This window comes from Myotis brandtii, unplaced genomic scaffold (genome assembly GCF_000412655.1).
Source record: "Myotis brandtii unplaced genomic scaffold, ASM41265v1 scaffold181, whole genome shotgun sequence".
NCBI lineage: Eukaryota > Metazoa > Chordata > Mammalia > Chiroptera > Vespertilionidae > Myotis > Myotis brandtii.
In genome coordinates this window covers 4,429,476-4,456,549 of record NW_005356712.1, presented here as the reverse complement: position 1 = coordinate 4,456,549, position 27,074 = coordinate 4,429,476, and positions in this window count along the sequence as shown.

Below are 27,074 nucleotides of genomic sequence, written 5' to 3'. Positions count from 1 at the left end.
CTCCAGGCTTCTTCCCAGGGTGTTCTTTCCATGGGATTGCTTTCCTCTTCCCCATTCATTCATCCATTCATTCAATGATACTCAAAGCCATTCCTGAGTCAGGCCCATGGCCCAGACACAGGAAGTAATAGTTAACAAGTGACCAAAGGCACTTGCCCTCTGGTTTAGGGCAGGCAATAGGGTTTGTCTTAAGAGGCAATGGCAGTGCACTGAACCTGGTTGGGCTAGTAATAGTTCTGCATTGAAATGGATTCTAAGGCCCATTCAAGTTCGGCTGTGAAGTCTGCTCAGGTGGATTATGAACGTCTGGGGAAATAGGGCAGGAACATTCCATTTGCTCTTCCTGGTCAAGGGGAAATTTGACTCCCCGTTAGGGTCCTTCCCCTCCTCTACCGAAGTGGTCAGGTGTACACTGTCTTTCCATGTGGAGACTACCAGTTCCTTGCCCCTCTCCGCGCACCTGTTTTAGCTCCATGCACTCGATGATGAGACCCCTGAGGTCAGAGACTACTTTCTACTCACCCTCGTTTCCCTACCCACTGGCACAGTGTCTTGTGTCTAGTTCAGGTTTATCGTCAGAAAAAAAAAGTGAGATTTTTCTGGTTTCTTTTGTTGTAACTATTGTTGGTATTACTGCTGTTAATGATGGTGATGCGGGTGGTACTGGCAAAGGTGTTGATGATATTGGTGGTGGTGATGGGCTGACATTGCTGGTGGTGATAGTGTTACAATTATTGTTACAGTTGTTGGTGTTGGTGATGATGATGTATTTTTGGTAATGATGGTATTGCTATTGGTGGTGGTGGTGGTAGTGGTGGTGGTATTGGCAGTGATGCTGTTGCAATTATCATTGTAGGTGGTGGTGGTGGTGGTGGTGGTGGTGGTAGTGATGCTATTGGTGGTAGTGGTGGTGATGGTATTGGTGGTGATGTTGTTGCAATATCATTGTAGGTGGTGTTGTTGTTGGTAGCAGTGATGCTATTGGTGGTGGTGATGGTGTTGCAATTATTGTTGCAGTTGATGATGATGATGTATTTTTGGTAATGATGGTATTGCTATTGTTGGTGGGAGTGGTAGTGGTGGTGGTATTGGCAGTGATGCTGTTGCAATTATCATTGTAGGTGGTGTTGATGGTGGTGGTGATGGTAGTAGTGATGCTATAGTTGGTGGTGATGGTGTTGTAATTATTGTTGTAGTTATTGGTGCTGGTGGTGGTGGTGATGGTGATGCTGTTGGTAGTGATGGTGATGTATTTTTGGTGGTGATGGTATTGCTATTATGGTTGGTGGTGATGGTGTTGCAATTATTGTTGTAGTTGTTGGTGGTGGTTATGGTGATGTATTTTTGGTGGTGATGGTATTGCTATTATGGTTGGTGGTGATGGTGTTGCAATTATTGTTGTAGTTGTTGGTGCTGGTGGTGTTGGTGATGGTGACGTATTTTTGGTGGTGATGGTATTGCTATTATTGTTGGTGGTAGTGGTGCTGTTAGTGGTGGTGATGGCAGTGTTTTGACAGTGGTGGGTTTTTCCTCCACTTTCCCACCAGTTGACTGGAATATGTTGTCATATAGCATTGGAAGAAGTGACAACCTAAATGTGAAATTATTTTCTCCAACCCATGAATCCATACATTAACCACATTCTAATACCTTTCATAAGTAGCTCAATTTTCAGGCAATTCAGAATTCAAAAGAAAGAGGTATAGAGAGTAGCTATAAACATGCATAGTCACAGATGTTTGCAGTATTTGTTCGCAGTTTTTTTTTTCTGTTTGCCTGAATTATTACATGGCTAAAAGGAAAGGTAAAGAAGAAAAGTGTGCTTTGGGGACGCCAAAGAAGAATCACCAATTCTCCTTAGAGCGAACTTAAAAGGATCCATAGAAAAGGCAAGACTCGAGTTGAGCCTTGAAGGAAATGGAGACGTTTGTGCCTGTTTGACAGGGTGGGTGGGGGAGAGGGTGCCCCAAGCAGAGGACGCAGCCTGACAAAGGCATGTAGCATGAAATAGTGTGCCACTATCAGGTACACATGGGGCCTCTCATAGGCACGTTATGTCCTTTCTCTGCTCCTCAGTTTGCTCATCTCTAAAATGGGACTGCTGCAAATATACCATGAGTTCGATCTTTAATTGATTCACTTACTACCATGTTCTTCAGCACCCAGAACAGTGCTTGGTACATAGAAGACACACAGTAAGTAGTTATAAAGTGAGAAAAGGAAGGAAGATGAGAGGGAGAGCGGTTAAGGAGGGAGGGGAAAGAAAGAAGGAGGGAAGGAACAAGGCCTAAATAAAGGGAATGAATGAATGGATGAAAGAGTAAAGGATTGAGACCCAGTGGTTCACACCTAAGAGCTCACATGGTAGGTCCCAAATCATTCCCCACCCCACCAATACCCTTCCTTTCTTCACATTTCTCCCTTGATCTCCCTCCTCCCTCCCACCCATACCCCTGCCCTGGCCTCCCACCTCCTGAGTTATAGGTTAAAAACAACAGCCAAGCTGGCATTTGCTGACTGTCAAACACCTCTTTGAGTTTCCTGAGTACAAACAGACTCAGCCGACTTTTCTGTTTGTTTTCTTCCTTTCTCTAAGCTGCTGAGCTGTCCCTGGCATTGTGCACGAGGTCAGGCGCAGGGACTGTCAACAGCTCCCTAATGTAGGCTCCTACCCCAGAAAGGGGGTCCGGGGCCGGAACACACACACACACACACACACACACACACACACACACACACACACAGCGTTTTCTGGAAAGCAGGAGCAGGGGGTCCGGGGCCAGAAAACACACAAACACACACACACACACACACACACACACACACACACACACACACACACACACGGTGTTGTTTGCTCTCTCAGCCAGGCCTGGCATCCCCCGTGGGAGAGGGGCAGGGAGACACACAGAAGGTCTCCTTCCCTAATTGGACATGAAACAGTTTGGATAAACAGAGACATGTCACCCCAACTGTGTAATCCCTTCCCGGAGACCGGGGAGGCTGGCGGCTTTGTGGGATTTTTATATATTTTTTTTAAACTTTGTTTTTATATGTTAGAAGTTGTGCAGTAAAACATTCCTGTATTTTGTATAATGAAATAGCAACTAAAAGGGCCCACCAAAACCTTTAATCCTGCACGCCAAGGGGAAGAAAGACAGTTTGTTGTTTATCATGCGTCCATTTATTCGTTCAGCAAATATTTACTGAGCGCCTCCCAAGCCAAGCACCGCTCTCGGGTCGGGGGATGCCATGGTGAAGAAAGGCAGACCCTGGTTCTACTAGAAAGTTCTCTGTGCAGCCCCCAAACAAAGCAAGGATTTTTGTAAATAAGGGAGAGATGTGGTCACATCTGTGTCATCTCACGTCACCTCCACGGAATGCCTATGCAGACATGCCACTTGGCAGCTTAATTTTCTGTATTTAAAAATATCTCCTGAACTCTTTCCCGAATGAGCCCATACACATCTACCTTGTGTTTGGTAGAGGGGCCCATTGTTGAAACGGAACTAATGTATTTAAACTGTTCTTTGTAGATGGATATTCAGGCTGTTTCCCAGCTGATTTCTAAAAGTGAGATTTCAAGAAAGAGAAAATAATCAAAAACCCGGCAGAGGTTGCAAAAGGGGCGCACGATTTTGCAAAGGGAAGGGCTAACTGGACATTGTTTCTGTGTCACGTGCTCTGTCCTCCTCCACTTAGCAGGAAAGGGCCTTGCTGTGGGATACTCAGGGAATGGGTAGGGGGGCTCAGCTGGCATTTGGCATAAAGCTATGCTTCACCTTAAGAAACCCTGATTTTTACCTGCCCTTTTGGGTGGTAATCATCTAGTTACATGTTGGTTTCTGCTGTGAGATCGTGTGCTTCTGAAAAGCGTGGGCCTCATGTTCCCAGTTCCTGGAATGAGACTAGAGGAAGAGCAAGCCCTCAGCCTACTGACGGTGTAGTTAATTAAAGGATGGAGGAGAAAGGGAGTGAATGACTGAGTGATGCTGACTGGATGTTGAGTAGGTGGTTGGATGGTTAAATAGATTGATGGATGGATGGATGGATGGATGGATGGATGGATGGATGGTTGGTTGGTTGGATGGATGGATGAATATATGGATGGATGAATGGATGGTTTAATAGATGGATGGCTGGATGTATGAATGGATGGATGGATGGTTGTATATATGGATGGATAAATGAATGGATGGATGGATAGATAAATGCATGACTGGCTGAATGCATGAATAGAAAGACTGGTATACAGATAGGTAGATGGATATATAAAAATATGGAGAAATGACTGGATGGGTGATTAAAGGAATAAATCAATGGGTGAGGGTGAATCACTAAAGGAGGGCATGCATGAATAAGAGAATGTGTGAAAGGGTGGATGGATAGATGGATGGTGACCAACAGCCAAATCTACATGAGTAACAAATTATAAAGATGCTTTCTTAGCAAAATAATTCATCAGTTATTAAAGAGTTCCCCCATCAGACTCCTTTTGAAAAGCTCTTTGGATGCCTTCAACATTATCATTCAATTTGCACACGGCTTACCAGGGATGTGCCAAGTGCGAACCCCAGGGCGACTGCTTCCAGACCTCGGTGTTTAGTGCACCATGGAGTCCACCAGAGAGCAATTAAGGAGGGCGATGACTAAGAAGGTAGAGGTGACATGCCTATGGGGCCAGATGTGCCCTGTGAAGCCCATTCCCAGCATCTGTTGTCCCACATCTAAAAGAAAGGGATTCTACAAAACCACTACCTCCAACTGCCACCTTCATGAACACCCTGCCTGCTGCCCAGGGTGTTTCAATGCTCAGGCATCACCCAGGAATGGAAAGGCCCCGCCGCCTTTGTCTCTACAGGTGACAGACAGCAGGGCCATCTTTCCAAAAGCAACAGAGATTAACCAGTCACTCCACTTTGGATCAATGCATCACAGGCTTCGTCCCAGCCTGTCTGTCAAGCCCCTTTGACCTGCCTGGGAGCCTCCGGTCTCCCCAGCCCTCGCCCCAGCCTCAAAGGCCTTCGGTTAAACAAACTGCCTTGGAGCCATCAGCACACCTTCCAAGGCAAACAAGCCATGGCCCCAGTGAGGTCAGCAGCCAGGAGTGTCCTGCCAGCCAGCGTGCTTGTCTGCGGCTCATCTCCCACTGCTCTTCCTGATGGACAGCAGGGGGGCAGGACCCTAACCTGCCCCTGGGAGGAGAGGCGCAGGCAGTCCTCCTCAGGTGCCGACCGTATGCCAGGCGTGATGCTGGCTCTGTCCAGTGCCCTATGATGCTCTGGAGGAAGCTGCAGCTCAGAGAGGTGCAGTGGTTTGCCCAAGGTCGCACAGCTAGCAAGTGGCAGAAGGAAGACTGGAGGTCAGATGTGCCGTCCCCGAAGCCATTTCTAAAGATACCTTTCAACTTGTGGCTGACAAGGTAAACCATGGGAGCTGCCCCCCAGTTTGGTGTCCTAGTCGTGGAAAATCCTAAATATCAGTATCTGTAAATGTCTATTTTTGTCAAAATAAGAAATGTATCAAAGAAGGTCTTCCATAGCTCGGTGGGAACAGAGAGATATGCCAAGGGTGAGAAACAGGCCCAGGCCAGGCCCATACACACTACCCACGATGCTCCTCTCCCAGCAAAATGGGAGAATAAGGCTCTAGTGCAGTGCTTCTCAACCTTCTGGCCCTTTAAATACAGTTCCTCATGTTGTGACCCAACCATAACATTATTTTCATTGCTACTTCATAACTGTAATGTTGCTACTGTTATGAATTGTAATGTAAATATCTGATATGCAGGATGGTCTTAGGCGACCCCTGTGAAAGGGTCGTTTGACCGCCAAAGGGATCGCGACCCACAGGTTGAGAACCGCTGCCCTAGTGGAAGGTGGAGCCACAAGATAGAAGGAACCTGGGTCCCTACCTGATCACATGGAAGACATCCCACTAATGAGGAGCACCTGACTGACCTTCAGAGAAAGAAAAATTACCTTTGGGCAAAGCCACTGAAGTCTTAGGGCTCTTTGCTTTAGTAGCAAGCTTATTCTGCTATTCACTCAACCACTTCCTACCCACTGCCAATGTTCAGGCCACAGCTAATACATATGGCACCTTCCTGTGAATCAGAGGAAGGCACCCTACCCCTTCCCTGTCTCACTCAGTCCACTTCTCATCTAGACCATATTTCCCCAAACATCAGTCATTCTTGTCTTATCTTCCCACTTTTTACAACATCATATACTGTCTGTCCTAAGAACTTGATGTTCTTCATGAAAAGTCACTCTGTGTCCAATACACTTATTTCCAAAGGCGACTTCGTATTGGCACATTCATTACAAACCCAGGGTCCTTTGCTCCAAGTAGAAAGTCACCTTAGACATCAACACAAAGGACCCAAAACACTGCTGCTAAGTTCTATCTGATGAGGCTGAAAGGGCTCTGGGCTGGAGGGACCTCTCTTTCTAAGAGGTTAGCCATGTGGGAGGGAGTGAAGCAGTAAGAGCACCAAGCTGGGGCTGGCTACCTGAAAGAATCAAAGGGGATGGAAAGGACCAGAAAAGGGACTATTTCTCACTGCACGGTTTAATGTCATTTAATGTCTTGTCCTTGTACCTCCTTGAAGTTTCTCCCAGACGAAGAAACTTTGTTCCAGAAAATTACCAAGATGACATGTGGTCAGACTCTGGGTCTTAAATATGTGCTTAGGATCAGTGACATGCAGAGGGTCTCTAGGATCTCGTGTCTTACCCTCGGCCCATCCCACCCATCTCTACCGGCCCCAGCATGCAAGCGTGCAGCACCTTCAGGACCCGTCCCACCTTGGTTGCAACACTGGGGTGCAATCCCCACAAGTTTTCCCAGGAGGAATCAACCCTGTTCGTTTCTCTGTGCTGCCCCCCGCCTCCATTTCATCAGCTCCAAAGTCCCTTTCTCCACACCTTTCCTCTCCTTTGTCCAAGACACACTTTTTCCCAGGAAACTGGAACTCAGAAGGTAACAAACATGATTTCCTCTAGCACACAGGTCCCCCGTGACCACCCACCCTTTGAGTACCATGTGAGGGGGAAAAAGAAACACACACACACATCAAAGCCCTAGAGGAAGAGAGAGCTGTGTGTATTGTGTTGTGTGTGCGTGTGTGTGTTTGCGTGTGTGTGTGTGTGTTTTGTATGTGTCTATTTTAAGGGGGATGATGTTCTCAAATGCCCCTGGCAGTCTTCTTAACAATTATTATTTTAATGACTTTGCAATTTGATTTGCAGAGTTTGCAATTACATAAGGTTCCCAAGGTCACTGCAATCCCTAAAATAATATTTAAAATATTAATTATATCAAATAATTGTTATTATTTTACATTGCTACCAGAAAGTCTGCCGCTAACAGTTGTCTGATTTTTGGTGAGTTGTTCTGCCTCTCTGGGTCTTGTTTTCTGACCTATAATATTTCAGCTCAATGCTCCTTACAACCTCCTCCAGTCCCAAATAGTTATGACTTTATAATTCCATAAAGTATTTACAAGTCATAAATAACTCCATAAAGTCACTGTCAATGGGGAGACAGCATAGGGCTTTACCATCGACTAGCTGTGTGTCCTTGGGAAAGTGACGCAACCTCTCTGTCCCCAGTCTCCTCTTCTCTATAAATAGGGATTAGGATAGTACCTACATGGTTAGGACATAAAGAGGATTAAATGAGTTAATCCACATAAATTGTCTGGCATGGCACCTGGTATAATGCAGCAATTAAGCACAGTAGTAGCAGAGCCTAAGCTGGGCGGCCTCCTTCATGCCTCCGCTTCTCTATCTGTCGAATGGGGCTGCCAATGGCATCCTCCTCACAGAGCTTCTGTGAGGACTGTTAGTAGCGTGACTGCACAGGGTCGGTCAGCTCTCAGGATGCAGTAGCTCTGATTCCTGCAGCGGTAGTTGTGGAGAGCAGAGGAGGCGACCTTAGCAGGTGAGAGGGCTCCTCCTACAGGAGGTGGGATTCTCTCAAGACAGGGAAGTTCAGAAATTCAGAGAGAGGAGGGGCTGGTTTGCCAAGCCTTTCAGCAGGGCTCTGCCTGACTTCCAGTCACCAGGCCCCCTGGGCAGCTCAGCTCGAAAGGTGGGAGGATGGAGTGGGGAGGGACACCCCCGGAGAGCAGAGAGCAGGAAGGGCCCCCAGTTCATCACTGCCCCTCTGAAGATTACAGGAAGGCTAACAGGGCCCTCTTGGCCTGGGGGATGAGCAAACACAAACTTGGTGGTGTGCCTTTGTGTCAGCCAGGGCCCACTCTCTGTGTGTCTGTCTCCCTCCCTTTTATTCCACTAATGAAAGGGAAGGAGAAGACAGATTTCCCTTTACAAAAGCAGGAGACAAGAGGACAGCATGACATGCTGAAGCCCAGAGGGCATGAGCAGCACCTACCCACACAAGGCACATTCCTTCTCTCTAAACCCTTCCAACTGCTCCGCGCCAGGTGTTGGCGGCGCACTTAACCATTGTCACACAAGAGAGGAACAAGTTCAAGTTGGCTCTTGGGACCCGTGGGTGTTGGAGACAAAGAGAGAGAGGTCTTTACAGCGGTTGTTCCAGGAGGTGGGCTGTGAGAGGCATCTGGGGACAGGGAGGCTGGGTGAGACAATGGAGCCAGGGGCACTTGGAGCAGATGTGGCCTGCATTCTCTGGCACTCTGCTGGGTGACCCTGGGCAAGCAAGTCCCTTTCCCTCTTGGGGTTTTGACTTCCACATGGAAATGTGCATAGAAACCGATGGCGTCTGGGCTCCCGTCTAGCCTATCCCTGTGCTGAGGGTGCTGGGCCAAGCTCTGACTCGGCCCTGGGACAGCACATTGCGGAGGCACTGAGAGATGACTACAGTGAGCACCTCTGCCGTAACGCTGATCCTCACCCGATCAATATGCATATGGCCATGCTCCTCCTGCTCCTTCTGTGGACACAGAGTACATGGTGCTATTATATTCTTTCCCCACGCTTGGGTCCAGAGGAGAGATTAGACCCCTGGTGATAAGGATGTAGAATGGAAACCTTGTTCTCCGTAACAGAATGTGATTGCTTAAATGATGACCTACTCATCCATCTTCCATAGAACTATCCAATCATCTGTCTATGCATGCACGTGTTTCCATCATTAATCAATCCATTCATCAGTTTATACCTGTATCCACGCATCTGCACATGTACCCAGTCATACATACATGTGTCCATCCACTCCTTCATTCGATCATCCAAACTTTCATCCATCCATTAATTCACTCATACATACATGTATAAACACACACACATCCACGGAGGTACCCATCCTCTCACCCATGCATTTATATCACTATTCATACAAAAATTTAATCCATTTAAATATCCATTCATCTGTTTATACATCTACTAATATAATTATCATTCACCCATGAACCCCCTAGATGCGTCTGTAACTACCTACCTACCTACCTACATTCATACAATACATACAACCTCCTACCCATCATTTATCCTGCTCTGCATCCACTCATTTATGTTTCCATTCAGTGATGCACCACTTCTATTCACCCATCCACTCTTTGCAAGGTCCTGGGGATACAGAGAGAGAAGAGCCTCACCCACTGCTTAGAAGAGCTCGCTATGTATTTTTTATTTTATTTAAAACTGGTATATTTTTATTTCTAGTATCTTTAGGAACTGATTATTATAGAATATCTTAATTAAAATAGTTTATCCTCTCTGTGATTTCTTGATTTTTATAGTACTTCCTTATTACTTGACAAATTACAGTTTTCATAGAGCTATGGTTATACCCTGTTGACTGTATAATTATGCATTTCAATGCTTTTTCTATCTTCTCTTGGCACAAGTTCCTAGAATAATATCCACCATGGTTTTGGATGACCTTGCTCATTATGTATTGATAGACACGAGAACAAATGTTTTCAATACAGCGTGGAAACTCCTATGATAGAATGTAAAGAGACAAAAGTGAGACTCGGGGAAATATGTTCATAATAATGCCTATGAACTAATATACCACTCCCATGGGCCTGGGTCATGGCTTACACCTCACACCAATTTTATGAGCTGAATATTATAATCCTCGTTTGATGATGAGGAAACTGTGGTATAAAGAGGCTCAGGCCGGGGGGAGGGACCCCCCCTCCCCCCCCCCCCCCCCCCGCCCCGACCAGGCATACTGCAGGTAAGCAGTACAGCGACGACTCAACCAGCCTTGCCTGAGAGCCAAGCCACTCACCCACACTCACTCATTCCAGTGAAGGCAGTGGGAGTGAAAGCAAAGAGAGCCAGAACTCACAGAGCTCACCAGGAGCCCCGCCCAGGGGGACCCCCAAGGAACTGTCTGGGCAAGTAAAGAATATCCCAGGGGACAGGCGAGCAGGTGAGGGACCATTTCCTTTGTAAAGGAATGAAGACTCGGACACCTTGTGGGAGGTAGAATAATACCCGCCTCCCAAACAGGTCCATGTCCTCATCCCCAGAACCTGTTAACCTGTCATCAGACGTGGCAAAGGGACTTTGCAAATGTGATTGAGTTAAGGAGTTCGAGGGGAGGAAGACTACCCTGGATTATCCAGCTGGGCCCAATCACTGGGCCTTTGTCAGAGGGAGGGAAGAGGGTCAGAGTCGGGAAGGAGAGTTGAAGATGGAAGCAGAGGTCGGAGGGTGCAAAGGCTGTGAGAAAAGGAGGGCGGGTGAAGTAGCAGCTGGGAAAAGGCGAGTGAGTGGGTTCTTCCCTGCACCCCCAGAAGGAACACGGCCTGCTCACCGTGGCTGTAGCCCAGGGAAACCGCCTCCCTACCACTGACCTGAAGAGCCGTAAATAGTAAGTTCATCTTGCAAGAAGCCAATACATTGGCGGTCGTTTGTTACAGCAGCAGACAGAAACCAATACCCACCATTTTGGTGTATATTAGCATCATCAGCATCTACCTCCCCGAGAGTCAGGAAATATGTTCTTACATTGGTCAGCAGTCTCTCTTCTGATTTTGTTTCTCAGAGTATCAACACTGAATAACTGTCACAGTGTTATTGATATGATTTACATGCCATGCCATAGAATACGTTCATTTAAAGTATACACTTCCATGGATTTAGTATAATCACAGACAGGTACATTCACCACCACCGTCATTTCATACTTCTATCACCTCCAAAAGAAACTCGTACCCTTTAGCTCTCTCCTCCCAGCCCTAAGCAACCACTAAGGTACTTTCGATCTGAATTGATTTCCCTGTTCTGGATATTACATATGAATGGAATCATGTAACATGTGGTCATTTGTGACTGTCTTCTTTCACATCCATGTGTCAGTACACTCTGGAAGCAGGGCATATTCAAAGCAATGCAGGGTTCTGTGTTGAGGTTCCCGAAATAGGGTGGAGTGACTTGAAGATGGGGGGAAAGTCTGTGAGACCTGGAGAAATCAGGGAAGGCTTCATGGAGGTGGTGGCTCTCACAAGGTGGTAAGGTTTGTGTTTGAAGCAGGAAGTAAGCAAAGATGGGTATGTGGACATGAAAAAGAGATAGTACTGACTCTCTGAAAAGGTCTGTATTAGACAAAAGGAGAAATAATTTCTAATAACAAATAATGATAATGACAACAGCTATAACAATAACACTGTCCACACGTCAGGTATTGTTCTAAAGGTTCTATGATGATCCTTTGAAGCAGGTAGCATCATCATCCCCATTTTACAGATGAGAAAACTGAGGCACACAGAGAGTAAATAATTTGACCTAGATTGCAAGTTAGAACCAGGAAAAGGCAAGGGAACAAAACTACTGGGTAGTGTAAGAGCAAGGGCTGTAAATCTAGACATTCGCATGCTGAACTGAGATATTTTGGGGTTCAAATCATGGTTCTATGATTTGAATTTCCAGGCTTTGAAAGCCTATCAAAGTTCCCTAACTCCCCTGGCCCTGATTTCCACGAAATGGTTCTTTCAGTCCTCTGAGGGTTGACGGGAGGATTTCTAGAACTCAGGGTCATCCAAGTAGGGACTCAATAAATATTTAAATTAGGGGGCTACTGACATGATTTTCTTTTAAGGTGAGGCCCCAGGAGATGAGCAAGTATGTCCTGAAGGGTCAGACCATCACCTTTGGACCCCAGTCGATTCAAATCCCAGCTCAGCCATTTCCTAGCTTTGTGCCTAGAGATAAGTAGCTTTGCTTGACCATCGCTATTCCACAGGTAGAAAGGGGATGGAAGCAGTCCCTGTTGGCGAGAGTTGCAATGAAGATTCAATGAGTTAAATGCTGCTCAGAGAGCCTGGAGCAGGGCCTGGAGAAAGGGGAAGTTCACTGTCATCACCGTGAGAGGCCAGGCCTCAGAGCCACCAAGTGAGCATTCTCCGAGGACAGCCAGGCAGGCTGCATGGGGCGCCCACCTATTGTGCTGCAATCAATTGCTGTGGGTGCCATGGCCTTGGAGCCTCCTGCCTCCTACACCAGCATTCAGTATTTCACTCCCGTGAGACTGAGCGTGCACACACACACACACACTTGCGCACCCTCCCACCAGGATCCAGCCATTGTGTTCATATGCAGATGAACTTTCTACTGTTCATATTTGAGGCAGCACAAGCCAGCGGCTGCTTCCCAAGTCCTATTTCTGGCCGTTTTATTTTGAAGGAGTTAGCAAGGGCGAGGGCAACAAATGGATATTGTTGTTTTTCTGAAAGTCCATTTAAAAACAAAAAACAAACCTGAATACCGTGGCTGGTTGGCTTTGCGACAATGAGGATTAAACATTCCTCGTGATGTTTTTCCCTTCATTCGTTCGGGCTTTTGTTGAAACCCAAATCTAAAATCACCATGGACAGATAGCCTATTGCGGAGATATATTTTCCTTGATTTGCTAAAGAGGTAAAGAGCTCTAAGAAAGACCCTGAATATTTGAGTCAGCTCCGTAATGAGGATCTCTAAGCATCTGCATCTGTCCTCGGCAGCGCCTGTGAAACCATAGTTTGCGCACTCATGTATGATTATGTGCGTGGTCCTGCCCTCCCCCTGGCCAGGCAGCAGGTCCATCACTGCGACAGGGTCATTTGGCTCATGGGGCGGGCAGAACAGAAGTCAAATTTTGGTTCTGCCCGTTGCTAGCTGTGACAACTGATTTAACCTTTCAGAGCCCCCGTTTCTGTTAAATGAGGGACAGTCAGAATTGTGTTCAGTCATCCATCCATTCATTTATTCCAATATTCTCTGAGCACTGACTGTGGGCCGGGCAGTCCTCTGGGCACTGTAGAGGGAGCAGTGAACCAAACAGACCCAGATTCCACCCTCATTCCTGTGAAGAATGACAGGTCACAAACAAATAAGACAACTACATAGCAAGTTAAACAGAGAAACCAGAGCAGGGAAGGGAGAGGGGAGTGTGTGTGTGTGTGTGTGTGTGTGTGTGTGTGTGTGTGTGAGTGTGTGTGTGTTACAGTGGGCAGTTTAGATAGAGTGGTTTAGAAAGGACTCCTTGAGAAGGTGACATTTGAGAGATCTAAAGGAGGTGAGAGCAAACTATGCAGATACCTGGGGAAGAACGTTTCAGGCAGAGGGATAGCACGTGCAAAGGCCCTGAGGTGGGAGCGTGTCTGGTATGCTGGAGGAAGAGCAGGAAAGCCAGGAGGGATGGGCAGGAGATGAGGTCAGAGAGAGAACTTAATAGAGTGGTCCTGAGGATTCAATCATTGTAGGAGCCACATACACAGTAGACATATGATGACAGGATTCTAGATGGTGAACCCCATGGAAGCGGATAAGTACATGAGCGAGTGGAGACTGACTGGGTATCACATGCATCCATCAGGTCACCGGGGCTCGGAGATGTCTACTGATCTGCCCACGGCCATGGAGCAGCCTGGGAAAATCTCATGACTAGATTGCAGGACCCAGCTTACTATCCCAAAGGGTAATCTCTCCCAAGTTACGGACACAGATGAAATTCTGTGGTCCACACCCTCCCCTGACCCAGATGCCAACAGTTGCCATTGGGATATGAAGGGAACCTGCTACATGTCCCACAGTGCGAACAGCACCCCACCATACGAATCATCCACCCCAAGTGTCCACAGTGCACAGTTGAGAATCTTGGCTGGGGAAGAGCCCCAAGTCTATTGTTGTTTTTTTCCTCTCAAACTGCCCATTGTTTTCAACACTAGCTGGTGATTCTCAAGGGCATGTGGGGAGCTGATATTAAAAGATTGAATGGGGGGTGGGACCCACTCCACCCACCGGGGGGAGGATTCCTGGCTGGGATGAACTCGATCCTATTTTCCCTTCCTGGGATCTTTGTTGAAGGCATTAGCAAGGGCTGGGGGAAAGGGTGGAGCTAGGAGCCAGCAGTTTTCCAAAATAAAGTCGTTGATGAGAGATTAAGATCCTGAGACTGCCGCTCCACTGTTCTCAGCACAAAGCCGTGCACCAGCCACAGAGGGATAACAGATAGTATCAGGGCAACACGTGAGCATAACAACATTTTAGTTCAAAAGGGTAGGTCTTCTCCCCTGCAAAGGGCTCAGCCGCTCTCATCCCCACTCGCCTATGACCTTTCACAGGGGCCAGGCTGCAGAGACAACTTACTAAGCCTGTATAGGAGGAGGGCTTGGAATTGCAAGTTTAATACGGGGCCAGTGGGAGCACAATGGGCCAGTTTATTTTATTTTTTAAATGTATTTATATTGATTTCAGAGAGGAAGGGAGAGGGAGAGAGAAAGAGAAACATCAATGATCAGAGAGAATCATTGATGGGTTGTCTCCTGCTTGCCCCCCACTGGGAAATATGCCCACAACCTGGGCATGTGCCCCGACCGGGAATTGAATCATGACCTCCTGGTTCATAGGTCAACGCTCAACCACTGGGCCTCTCCAGCTGGGCAGATAAACCAGTTTTCTTGAGTCTCAGTCTCTTGTGCCCTTCCTTTCTTCCTTCCTTCCTGGGTGCTCACAACGTGTCCGGTTTTAGTATAGATCTTGGAGACGCAAGGCATGATCTATAGTATAGGGCATGAGACACAGCCCTGACCTCTGGGACTCCCAAGCAGAGGAGAAGGAAGACAACGATGTGGGTATAGTGACCTCTGGGCTCTTCACCTGGAGTCCCAGGACCCACGGAGTGGTGGCGGCTGCAATAGATCAGATCAGGGGTGTGTGGGAGCGAAGGGACATAGCTCTTCAAACCAGGAATCAGGGCAGGCTTCTGGAGGAGGTGAGATCTGCACCAGTTTCTCAGCCGTGACACGACTGGCATTCTGGATGTCCTGGAAGCCGCCGTGTGCGTTGTAGGATGTTAGCAGCATCCCTGGCCTCTGCCCTTAGGTGTCAGCAAGCAGCACCCTCCACTGCAAGTTGTGATGATGGGACATTGCCCAGCTGTCCCTGGGGGATAGAATCACTCTCCCCTGGACGGTCTAAACTAGCGGTCACCAACCTTTCGGACCTCACGGACCACCAGTGGTCCGCGGACCACCGGTTAGCAACCGCTGGTCTAAACCATTGGTCTAGATCCATGGTCGGCAAACTGTGGCTCGCGAGCCACATTCGGCTCTTTGGCCCCTTGAGTGTGGCTCTTCCTAAGCTTTAGGAGTACCCTAATTAAGTTAATAACAATGGAGCTACCTATATAGTTTAAGTTTAAAAAATTTGGCTCTCAAAAGAAATTTCAATCGTTGTACTGTTGATACCTGGCTCTGTTGACTAATGAGTTTGCCGAACACTGGTCTAGATCAGTGGTTCTCAACCTTCCTAATGCCGCAACCCGTTAATACAGTTCGTCATGTTGTGGTGACTCCCAACCATAAAGTTATTTTCGTTGCTACTTCATAACTGTAATTTTGCTACTGTTATGAATCGTAATGTAAATATCTGATATGTAGGATGTATTTTCATTGTTACAAATTGAACATAATTAAAGCATAGTGATTAATCACAAAAACAATATGTAACTATATTTGTGTGTTCCGATGGTCTTAGGCGACCCCTATGAAAGGGTCGTTCGACCCCCAGAGGGGTCTCGACCCACAGGTTGAGAACCGCTGGTCTAGATAGAGGTGCAAAGAATATGTGGAAGGCAGGGGAGCAGAAGGCCCTGAACACCCTGTGGCCTTGGGCTTGTGGTCCATGGTGGGAAACTGGACTGTATTCTAAATCCACAGAAGCCACTGCCAGGTTGGAAATAGGTGAGTGGCATCATCTGGTCCTGCTTGGGGCGTGCAGGGGAGGGTGCGGGTGGCACAGGGACACCAGAAGGAAGGTCTTCCCCCGTGACCCAGTCTGGGGCCTGCAGTGACCTCAGTGGACCTCGTCTGGCGCCAGGGCTGCGAGGAGGAGCCCCTCCCTGGCCAAGCCGGGCCCCCGGCTGACACATCCTCCCGGGCAGTGGTCCAGACGCTGAGCCGGGAGGAGTTCCTCTTCTAGGTCCGCCGGCTCCAGAGGACAATGCCGACAGCCCGCCGCCCACCGCCCGCCGCCTGCCCATGACTCAGAGCAAAGGGCTTTCCCTTTCTGGAGCGATGGCCCAGTTTTCAAAGAGGGTGAGGTGTCAACGGGAGAGCATGGAGCCTTCACATCAGAGCCAGACGCTATGGGAGTCCTCCTGGCTGACTCCCCAGCCACCAAAGGGAAGGGACCTCACGCCAGGAACCTGCGATGTGTCGGGCAGGGCCCACACCAGACTCCACGTCTATGGGACCCCGTGTGAAAACATACTGCATATGTCCTAGTCATTTCATCTTTTATACACGAATGACCATCTCTCAAGGAATTAGGATAAATGCACTTAACACTAAGACGATTTCAGTGCAGTTCATCATTCACATGGATTACCACTGTTCTGAAGAAGTATTACCATCTTAAAGAGGAAGGTTGAGCCCTCACTGGTTTGCTCAGTGGATAGGCCTGTGGATTGAAGGGTCCTGGGTTTGATTCTGGTCAAGGACACGTACCTCAGTTGCAGGCTCAGTGCCCAGCCCTGGTCAGGGCACAAGCAGGAGGCAACCAATCGATGTGTCTCTTTCACATCCATGTTTCTCTCTCTGTTTCTACCTCTCCCTTCCACTCTCCAACCCCTCCCCCCACCCCCAAATGGAAACATATCCTCTGGTGAGGATTAACAACACACAAAAAATTAAAGATGAAGCTTGAGAGAACTGCAGCGACTGACCCAAAGCCACACAGCTAGGCAGCTGGGAGACCGGGATTCACATTCAATCTATGGAAGTACATATACCATCGGAGTTCCTGTCACTGTCCAGACTTCACACACAGTCAGTTAAGACTACAGACACAGCGTCTTCAAGTTCTGGCTGTTGGAATCACTGGGAATCATAATTATCTTTCTCCTTTAGTTTTCCAGTTTCTCAAAATAAGAAAACACAGGCCAGCAGTCTGACAGCTCATAAAGCTATCAGCAATGCATGCCAGCTAGCGAGCAACAGTTCCACTTTACAGATGAGCAAATCGAGACTCAGTGGGGCTCGGAGAGGCCTCCCAGCGAGGAAGCGGCAGAGCCACAATTCAGAGGGAAGTCGGTCTGACTTCAAAGCACTGAGAACACAGTCATTTTCGTCCCTGCCCACGCTGCGGGCTTCTTTCTCCAGGGGCTGATGCAGCCGAACAGAAGGATCCTGGGCAAGACAGCAACCCCTGTACCCACTGCCTTCCTTCCCGGGAAATAACGGGCTTCCAGGCAGCGCCAGGCAAGGATCCAGGGCTCTCTACTGGGCCTTGGGAACTCTCAATAGCAACAGGCTTTTCTCTTGCTCCCAGCCCTTTCAGACCCGCAACTCCTCTGAAAGCACAGGCCCCGAGGAAGGTCACGGGGACAAAGACACCCACCAAGTGCTTTCAGAAAGGATGCGCCAGGAGTCTCCTTGCACCAGCCAGACTCATCCCTGGAAACAGGAACAAGTCTTGCCCCTGCTTAAAGCCTCTGCAATTTCATTTGATTTTTTGCATCAGATCCAAATTCCTTCTGTAGTTCCTCCTGACTTGACCTAGTCCAGACTCCTCACCTTTTCCCCTCCCTGGCCCCACAAGCCCTCTGGGTGTTTCTCACACCTCCCACACCCAGGAGTATCCTGGGCCGTTGCATGTTCTGTCCTTTCTGTTCTCTCCATTTCTCACTGGTTCCACCTCCTCCCCAGCTTTGATCGGGCTGGGAGTCATGGAAGGTTTCAGAAGAGAGAAGGGCACAAGTAGCTCGCCTTTACTGAGTACCTGCAACGGGGCTGGCAGTGTGCGGCATTTCGTTCGATCCTCTCAGCCATCTCATCTATTAACAACCTAACAGCTTATTAGGTTGTTAATAGATGAGACCATTGAGGTCCAAAGGGGACTTGACCTTGTCCAAGGGCAGAGGTGAGCCTGAAACCCATGCCTGTGGTCTGCCCAGCAACCTTCCTCTCTCCATGTCTTTGGCCGAGGCCCTATGAATTGTGAGTTCGGGCAACTGTTTGAAACTCAGCTCTGGGGCATGGCACTGGTCCCCAGGGGAGCTGGCCGCCTTTACAGAACCTCATTAACCTCCTGGAGGCAGAGTGCACCAGGGATTAGGACGTCGAGTAAGGCCACCCAAGGGACTGGAGACAAGAAACAGAGGCATCTGGGAGCATAACACCCAGTACCCCTGGGCATTAGGGCCTCAGCCACCTGTCATTAGAGCCCCAACAAGAAGAACCCTGGTGACGGGGAGGAGGGGTAACCTGAGCAGTAACTGACTGGGCGTCCAGTCAGCACGGTGCACGGCCCTACCTCGCGCCTCCCCAAACAGCACTGGGCCCGACCTCTATCATCGCTGGCTCCTGGGCCGCCATTTCTCCATGTTATCTGAAGATCAGCTCAAGAACCAAACAAGGCTCACATTCCCACCCAGGGCTTGTTGGTGGATTAAGGCAAGACTCTCAGACATCACATGGGGGCCTGCAGGGAAGGCCACAGAGCCCGGGAGGAGTGTGACCTTTGACAGAGCTGTCACCTGACTTCGACAAGCCCAGAAAACAACAACCCATGAGCCAGACGTGTGCAGAACATGCGTAGGCAGAGAGAGGTCCCTCCTCTTCCCGAATGCCAGAGTGCCAGCATGGAAGGTGGGTCAGTCTCACCAGCCACATGGACCACCCAGGAACCCCACACGTCTGGGCCGCACGGAGCTCTCCACAGCAAGGTTGGCCATCACTTTCCAGCTCCGATGCTGTAGCACCAAGCAGCCAGGGCAGTATGTGAACGAATGACTGAGTGGGGCTGTATGACAGTAAAATAGACTGACATCCGAACTGAGCCCACAGCAACAGGCTTTTGGTTTGTCAGCCCCAGCTTTACAAAGCCTGGGAGATCCTCAGATGGGGTATCAGCATTTCACGGAATTGCCTTTTGTCCAAGGTAGGAAAGTTCTTTGTCCAGGTGGACACGACATGGACACCTTGCCCCATGAGAGTCTGGAACCATAGGGAAGCTCACTGCTGCACCAGAGTCCCCAGAATGCCCAGCACCTAGTAGGTGCTCAGTTAAATACTTGTTGAATGGCTGAACCTGCGGAGCTCCTGGCTCTGATCAGAACATCCTGGACAGGCTCTTCTCCCCCCACGCTCAATTACAGCCTCACTGGTCCCGCCTGGCACATCCTGGGAGCTTTGAAAGGGTTCCAACTGGAGTTCTCATGAGAGGCAGCCGCCCCGTACAAGGCCACTTAGACAAGCTGGAAACCTTCCCTCCCGCCTCCTTTTGAGAACCTGGCTGCTAATCACTACCCGGAGATGCAAACCGGCAAGTCGAAAACACCCCAGTGAGCATTTCCACATGAAACACTCTACGAATGTTCCATCGTGAATAAAAGCAGACCAGATTTTCCTAACTGGTGACAGTGAACATGTGTTACTTTTGTAATTAAAAAAAGAAAGAAAGAAATTCTTTTCATGTGCAAACTAGGATGGAAAACCAAGAACTGTCCTCTAAAATACTGACCGGGGTTTCTCAAACATCCAAGTGGCTCAGCACCTCCGGGTGCCTGCTAAGAACACCAGTCCTGGCTCAGAGCCCAGCAGCTCGGATGCAGCTGTTCCGGGGTGCTGCCCTGGAACGTGGTTTAGAGGACATGTCCCCAGGTAGGTCTAACACAGGTGGAACTGGACCAGGCTGGGGGAAAACACTGTCCGGGCCAACGCCTTTGACTGGCTTCTAGCAACTGCTGCAGCTTTTTCGAGGACAGTCCAAGACATCGGAGCTTACCTGCCCCGGAAAGAACCTACATTTTCACAAAGGGTCATGGGCATCCTGTGGCTGTTCTGAAGACAAGCATCCTGTGGATTACCTGGAAAGGCCTTTGGCCCAGGTTTCCCGGGGCTTATCTTCTCAGTCGCCTACTTGCTCCACCTCAAATGTGAACAGAGGTGCCTCCAACCCCAAAGCATCTTAGGCTGCTTAATTACACTAATTGCTACCCCAGGCTGTAAATTTCATGTTAATGCTCTACCTGGTGATTCATGTGGTAAATTACACACTTAAGATTTCACCAAGGTTTACCTTCTAATCCTCAACTCACTCAGGACACCGGAGTCCACGCCCCTAGACCTGGAGCAGCCGGATGGGCGGTGCCCATAGGCTGGAGACCTCCCACAACGCGCCTCCGTCCCAGTCTCCACCTCGATTTTCTCCTTGTCATCTGTCCTTGGGCATTTGGAACGCGTCCCTGTGGCAGGCAAGGCCGTACTTGTAGACAAGTGCCCCGGCCAAGCCACCCACTCTCAGGGACAGATTAGAGACCTTTGAGGAGGAAGGAACTAGACAAAGCATTCAATCTTCACCTCTTAACAGGTGTCTCCACATCCAGCTCCTCACTCTACGCTTACCTGGCGAAGCCTCCAGATTAATCTTCCTAAAGCACTACTTTAATCATGTCACTCACAGCTCCAATACCTTCAGTGGCTCCCACTGGCCGCGGTTTTAAACCCACACCTTTGAAATTGACTTCCTAGCCCAACCTCTGTTCTGATTATCTATCACTGCATCACACACCCCCTCGAGCTTCATGAGACAAAACAATGATGGCGTATTACTCTTGTTTCTCTGGGAGGCCACGGGGCTCGGAAGAGCAGTTTGTACGTGGAGTCGCCCAAGAGCAGGGGTCAGGTAGACACTAAATCTCCCTTTGTGACCTGGACTCAAGTCACACAGCATCATTCCCGTCACCAGGATCGCCCACATGGAAGCTGCAGGGATGAGCACTTACCTCCGTATGGGAGGAGTGACAAAGATTTTGCGAGCGTATTTTAAAACCATCACAAACCCCAACCTCCTTTTCAAATATATGGGCCTGGATTTCAGTCACCCTGCTCTGCACATCATTTAAAGACCACGCTCTAAACTTGCCCACGCTATGCCAACATCTGCCCATCCTCTCTGCAAGGAATGCCCCCTTGATTCTGCCTGCCCACTTTACTCATAAATCTCCCCTCAGAAGCTCAGTCTCTCTCTTTTTTAAAAATATTTTTATTGATTTCAGAGAGGAAGGGAGAGGGAGAGAGATAGAAGCATCAATGATGAGAAAGAATCATTGATGGGCTGCCTCCTGCACACCCTCTATTGGGGATCGAGCCCACAACCCGGGCATGTGCCCTGACCAGGAATTGAACTGTGACCTCCTGGTTGATAGGCCAACACTCAACCACTGAGCCACACCAGCCAGGCAGTCAGTCTGTTTTTTATGCTAATTATTGTTAATAACCCTCAGCAGGCAGTTAGTTATTCTCTGCTCTGTGGCATATCTTCTATCTCCATCTTGCTATTTGGTTCAGATCTTTTAGGATTTGATTTCTCATGTGTGGTTACTTTATCTCGTTAGTTTCTTGGCCAAGTCCTCACCATAACCCCCATCTAATGGGTACTTCCTATTCTGGACAAGCAGCTGAAAACCAGGGCTGAGGCACTCATTCTGCCTCAAAAAGGAGATCTCACACAGCCAAGGTCACCGAGGCTCCTACACCGCAGCTGGAACTCAGACCCATTTCTCTCTCTCCAAGCTCTAACCCTCTCGCTGTCCCATCTCTTATTTTCATCTACATGCCTCCCATCGCCTCACCCGGGGCATTCAGAACACTGTCCATTTGACTGCATTTTCTCAACCTTGATTTGATTTCAATTTCTTTATCTGGGGCCTGAGTACAATGTCAGACAGAAGCCTAGCACAGAGGAATGTCTCCGGAATAAATAAAAGAGCGCCCAGTTGATATCTGGGTTTGACAAAGAGGAACTTTAGGTGTGAGGATACTGACACACATTGGAATTAATGACTGGGTCTTCTCTCGGTTGGTGAGTTGCTTTTATCGCCTGGTCCAAACCTTTCCCAACGACACGTCCTCACTCCCATCTGACCCCTTCTCCAATCGGCATTTCAGAGAAGCCTAAAACCCCCGTACCCACCCCCACTCTCCCCTTCCAGACTAGACCCATCCCCTGATTATAGCCTGTTATAGATTGAACTAGAGGCCTGACGCATGAAATTCGTGCAAGAGTAGGCCTTCCTTCCCTCAGCTGCCAGCACCGGCTTCCCTCTGGCACTCGAGATCTGGGCTTCCCTCCGGCCGCCAGCAGGCAGCCCTGGCTTCGTCCAGTCTAATTAGCATATTATGCTTTTATTATTATAGATTATGTTCCCTAAGAAGACAGGTTACAGTCCTAACCCCTGGCACCTGTGAATGCGACCTATTTGGAAATAGGATCTTTGTAGATGTGATCAAGTGAAGGTGGGGTCACGAGGTGGGCCCTAATTCAATATGACTGATGTCCCCATAAGAAGATGGGAAGAGACAGGCAGGGAGAAGGCCACGTGGCCACGGAGACAGAGCTGCGAAGTGAGGCGGCCAGAGGTCCTCGCCGCCACCGGAAGCTGGAAGAGGGAGCCAGCTTCTCCCCGCAGCTTTCAACCTGACACCCTGATTTGGAAGGTTTGGCCTCCAAACAACAAGAAAATAAATTGTTGTTGTTTTAAGTCACCCAGCCCGAGAAAAGTCACGCACACCTTAGTAGCTACCTGCCAGGTAAGTGCCCCCCCGCCACGAGGGCGCCGGTCCTGCCGTGCCGGCTGGGACACCCTCAGAGAGCAATCAGCAGGACCCCAATAAACAGTCCTTACTTGTGTCCCGAGTGGAAGTCCCCCATCCATCAGCTGAGCACTATTTTGTTTGTTTGTTAATCCTCATCTGAGGATATTTTTTCCACTGCTTCTTCAGAGAGAGTCTATGGGAGGGAAGGAGAGAGAGAGAGAGAGAGAGAGAGAGAGAGACAGACAGACATTGACTGTTGCCTTCTCCTCGTGCCCCGATTGGGGGTGGGGAGCAAACCCACACACCAGATACGTGCCCTTGACTGGGAATCAAACCTGAGACCCATCAGTGCACAGGCCGACAGTCCAACCACTGAGCCATGCCAACCGAGGCTTAGTTGAGCATTATTAAGGTCTGCTGCCATTTATGTCACCCCAGAACGACACAGCATGGTCAGCACCCCCTTTCTGCTGGATTCCTCTCTCATGGGACACACAGTGAGGACTCTGAATTGAGAGGGGCCTGCAGACTTGTGTCTGCTCCACACTTGCTCCATCCCACCAGGAGGAGGGTACCCTGAGGGTCCTCATGGGCCCACCCTGTAAACTCCTCGCTGGAGGAGCAATTAACTAATGGCTGCTTGCAAGTAATCAGACTCCTCCCGGGTCCCACAGCCAAGCTGCCTGAGGACGTCTGAAAAGCACAGATTACCTACGATGCACAGGCCTGCAAACCGGGGAAATGACCCTAAAAGCCCCATGCACCACATCAAACTCCCAGCCTCAAATTCTTCGGGTAAGAACTGTATCCGGACGCTAACCTTTCTCCTAAATTGCCTGTCCAAGATAGACCATTATTGTAATGAAATGGCTGGGCCGGGAATGATCTTGGTTTCAGCTAAAGGGTTTCTTTCTGACTGCTGTGCTCATGGCACTGCCTTCACCGGGGGAACTCCCCCTGGCTGCCATGAGAGGACCTCCACAGGTTCCTTCATGTTTTCTTTGATTTGCTTCATTTTGGTGTGGGGGTCAGCATGCCCCAATTCTAATGATGAAAACTGGAAAAGATGGGGCAGCCCCAAGAAAGGGTTTAGGGAAAAGAGCCATCATTCTAGTGAGGGACACGTGGGAGCGAAGCATTGGGTTCTAGAAGGTTCCTCAGGTTCTAGAAGGTTCCTCGGGTTCTAGAAGGTTCCTCGGGTTCTAGAAGGTTCTATGCCCTTCTGCCCTCTGGGAGATAGAGCTAAAGGGAAGAGGTCAGCCCTGAGTGCTGCAGCCCCTGGGCCCCTGGCCTCCCTCTAATTTGAACTATAAACTATAACAGCCGCTGCAGGGGCCAACTCAGGAGGGGCCAAGCTGAGATGCTGGCTCCATTCTGAAATGCTGAGAGCACCACCTCAAGGGAGACTGCGTGACTGGAGGCCTTGTCAGGACTTGAGGAATAAAGTGCTTGCACACCCTCTGGCCATTGGAGGTCCTGTTTGACACGTGACGTCTGTAACTACCCTGTCTCCCTGCCTCCGCCCCAGAGGTCTCACACGGCTGGTTCCAGGGCCAGCTCTGGCCCCATAGACTCCGCTTACTCTGTCCAGTGCTGGTTGGTCTTAGATTTTTCTTAATGCGCGTTTACTGAGTGGTACAGCGATTTTCAACCGGTGTTGGTGTGATGCAAGAATTCTAAACATGGAGTATCTATTTAGTCAGGGGCACTGACCACTTTTCCCTTAGATTGTCAAATAAAAAAATGACAGCAGCCAACACAATAGCCATCCGGTGTGAATGAATCAGAAGTATACCTGATTTTCTATCAGCTCGGCAAAAAATATATTTTTTGGTGTACTGAAGAATTTTAGAAATTAGTTTGTGTGTGCCATGAGATGAAAAAGATTGAAAATCACTAGAGTAGTAACATAACAAAAATGAGAAATTTCACATTAAAGTGTCAGTTCCTCTCAAAAAATCAGAAAATCTGGCCCACTGAGCTCTATTCCCTGGTCCCCATTAGATGGGGAATGCCCACCTAAGCCCAACTCCCTCACTTCTCTCCCATCCCTGGGACCCTCCCCTCATCTAACCACTAGGACACACTGCCCTGCTATTTATTCTACACGAACAAATCACATGTCATCCTTGCCACAAAGACTCTCCACCCCTCTCAGACAGGAAAAGTCCCTCCCTGCCCTACTGTCCTACTAGGCTTGTTTCATTTGCCTGGCTCATTTGGGTAGAGAGCTTTCCCTCTGTCTGGGTTATCTGAATAACTCCATTCATCCCTCATGACTCAGCACAGATGTCACCTCCCCCCGATTGCACGTCCTTCTTGCCCACTCCAAGAGAGGGTACGCACCCCTCCTTTGTGCTGCTATTAGCGGTCTGCTTCCCCCTGTCTATGCTCTTACCACCCTGCATTGGCATGTCTGTTTCCTCTCTGTCTCCCTTGCTGGGCAGTGAGCTCTGTGCAGGCAGGGGCCATGTATGAGCTCTGTAAATTGAGCATGAAGTCTGGAGCCTGACACCTGGGAGGATCTTGATACATGTTTGCAGAAGAGAGAGAAAATGGGACAGGAAGGAAGGAAGGGCTCTGTTGCCCACTAAAGGATGCTGACAGCAGGAATGCAGAGTGGAAATAGTCATAATAAGAACAGCACCTGACACCTACTTGGGCTTTGTATGCGAGTCTTTCACAAATTAGCTCATTTAGACTCAGGCTAGGTCTTCTGGGAAGCAGATGACCAGATGGAGTCAGACGGTGCAGAGGTTTCTCTGGGGGCGCCTGTGCAGGGTCAAGGGGGTCAGGGAGGGGGCAGGAGGGCTGGGCAGGCGAGTCCAAGACTGCAGGTTTGAGGAAGGGTGCTGGGGAATGCCCAAGCAGCATGCCCATCAGAGGAGGCCCAGCGGCCAGGCTTAGCCGTCAGCTGGGAGCAGTGCAGGGAGAGTGAACACTGGGGTGGAACCGCTCTCAGATGGGGACCTGGCAGCTGTCAGCCTGCCACTCCTGGCAACTGCAGCACCATTTAATCTGCAGGAGAACACCCCAGGCGTCACCTTTATGACTGCTGTGTTCCAGAGGAGGAAACGGAGCCTCGGCAAAGTGGGGTGACTTGGCCCACGGTCACACACATGACTCTTACAGATGGAACCAGATAGCAGCACAGACCAGGCTGGCTTCCAAATGTGTGCAGTCACCATGCGTGAGGACTTGGGGATCTCAGCAACCCCGGGAGAAAGACAAGGAGGGCCTAGAGTGGGGCGGCTGGCCCCAGACCCACTTTACTGCATTAGAGAAAACAGGAGGCCCTGGCCATGAACTGGCTTGTCCACTCAGAGGAAGGCCAGCAGGCCTGCCCAGCACGCCCGCTTCTCTGCCTCCCAGGGGAAGGAGACTCAGAGGTACCAATCCTACTGCTCAGCAGCTCAGCAGAAGGTGAGTTTCCACCAGCTCCCTTGTCAACCACTCCCCACCCCCATTCATGAAGATAACAACAGCTGACGCCCAAACAACAACCCGACGCCCAAACAACAACCCAGGTACCAGGGGACCCCCGAAGCCTGACATCATCGCACTCCTTTAACCCTCCCAGCAGCCCAGTGGTGAAGGCACCTTTGTTCTCCCACTTCACAGAGTGGGAGACTGAGGCACAGAGAGGGGAGAAGCTACTCCAGGCCGCACCTTATAAATGGCAAAGCTGAGATGCAAACCCAGGTTGGCCCTACCCTTGAGGGTTCTCCTTACTCCAGGAAGCAAATGCAAAGAATGAATTTGCCAAACGTAATGTGTGCACAAGAGCATCTGTGGAAAACTGGTAGTTTTGGTGATTGATGTGCAAAATATAGATGCTGTTCAAAAGCAGCAGCTTCGTGGAGAGGTTAGTCCCCAGCACAGTCCCTGACCCCTGCATTGCCAGTCCCGGGGGCCGGCAGGGGCAGGTGCCAGCTCAGGGCAGATAGCTCTTTCAAGTTCAAGGCAGTCAGGTGCCTGGGCCAGCGATACTCGCCAGCTAAGCGATGGTCCGGGCCCTGCGTGCAAAGGAGAGGCCGCGCCCCTGCGC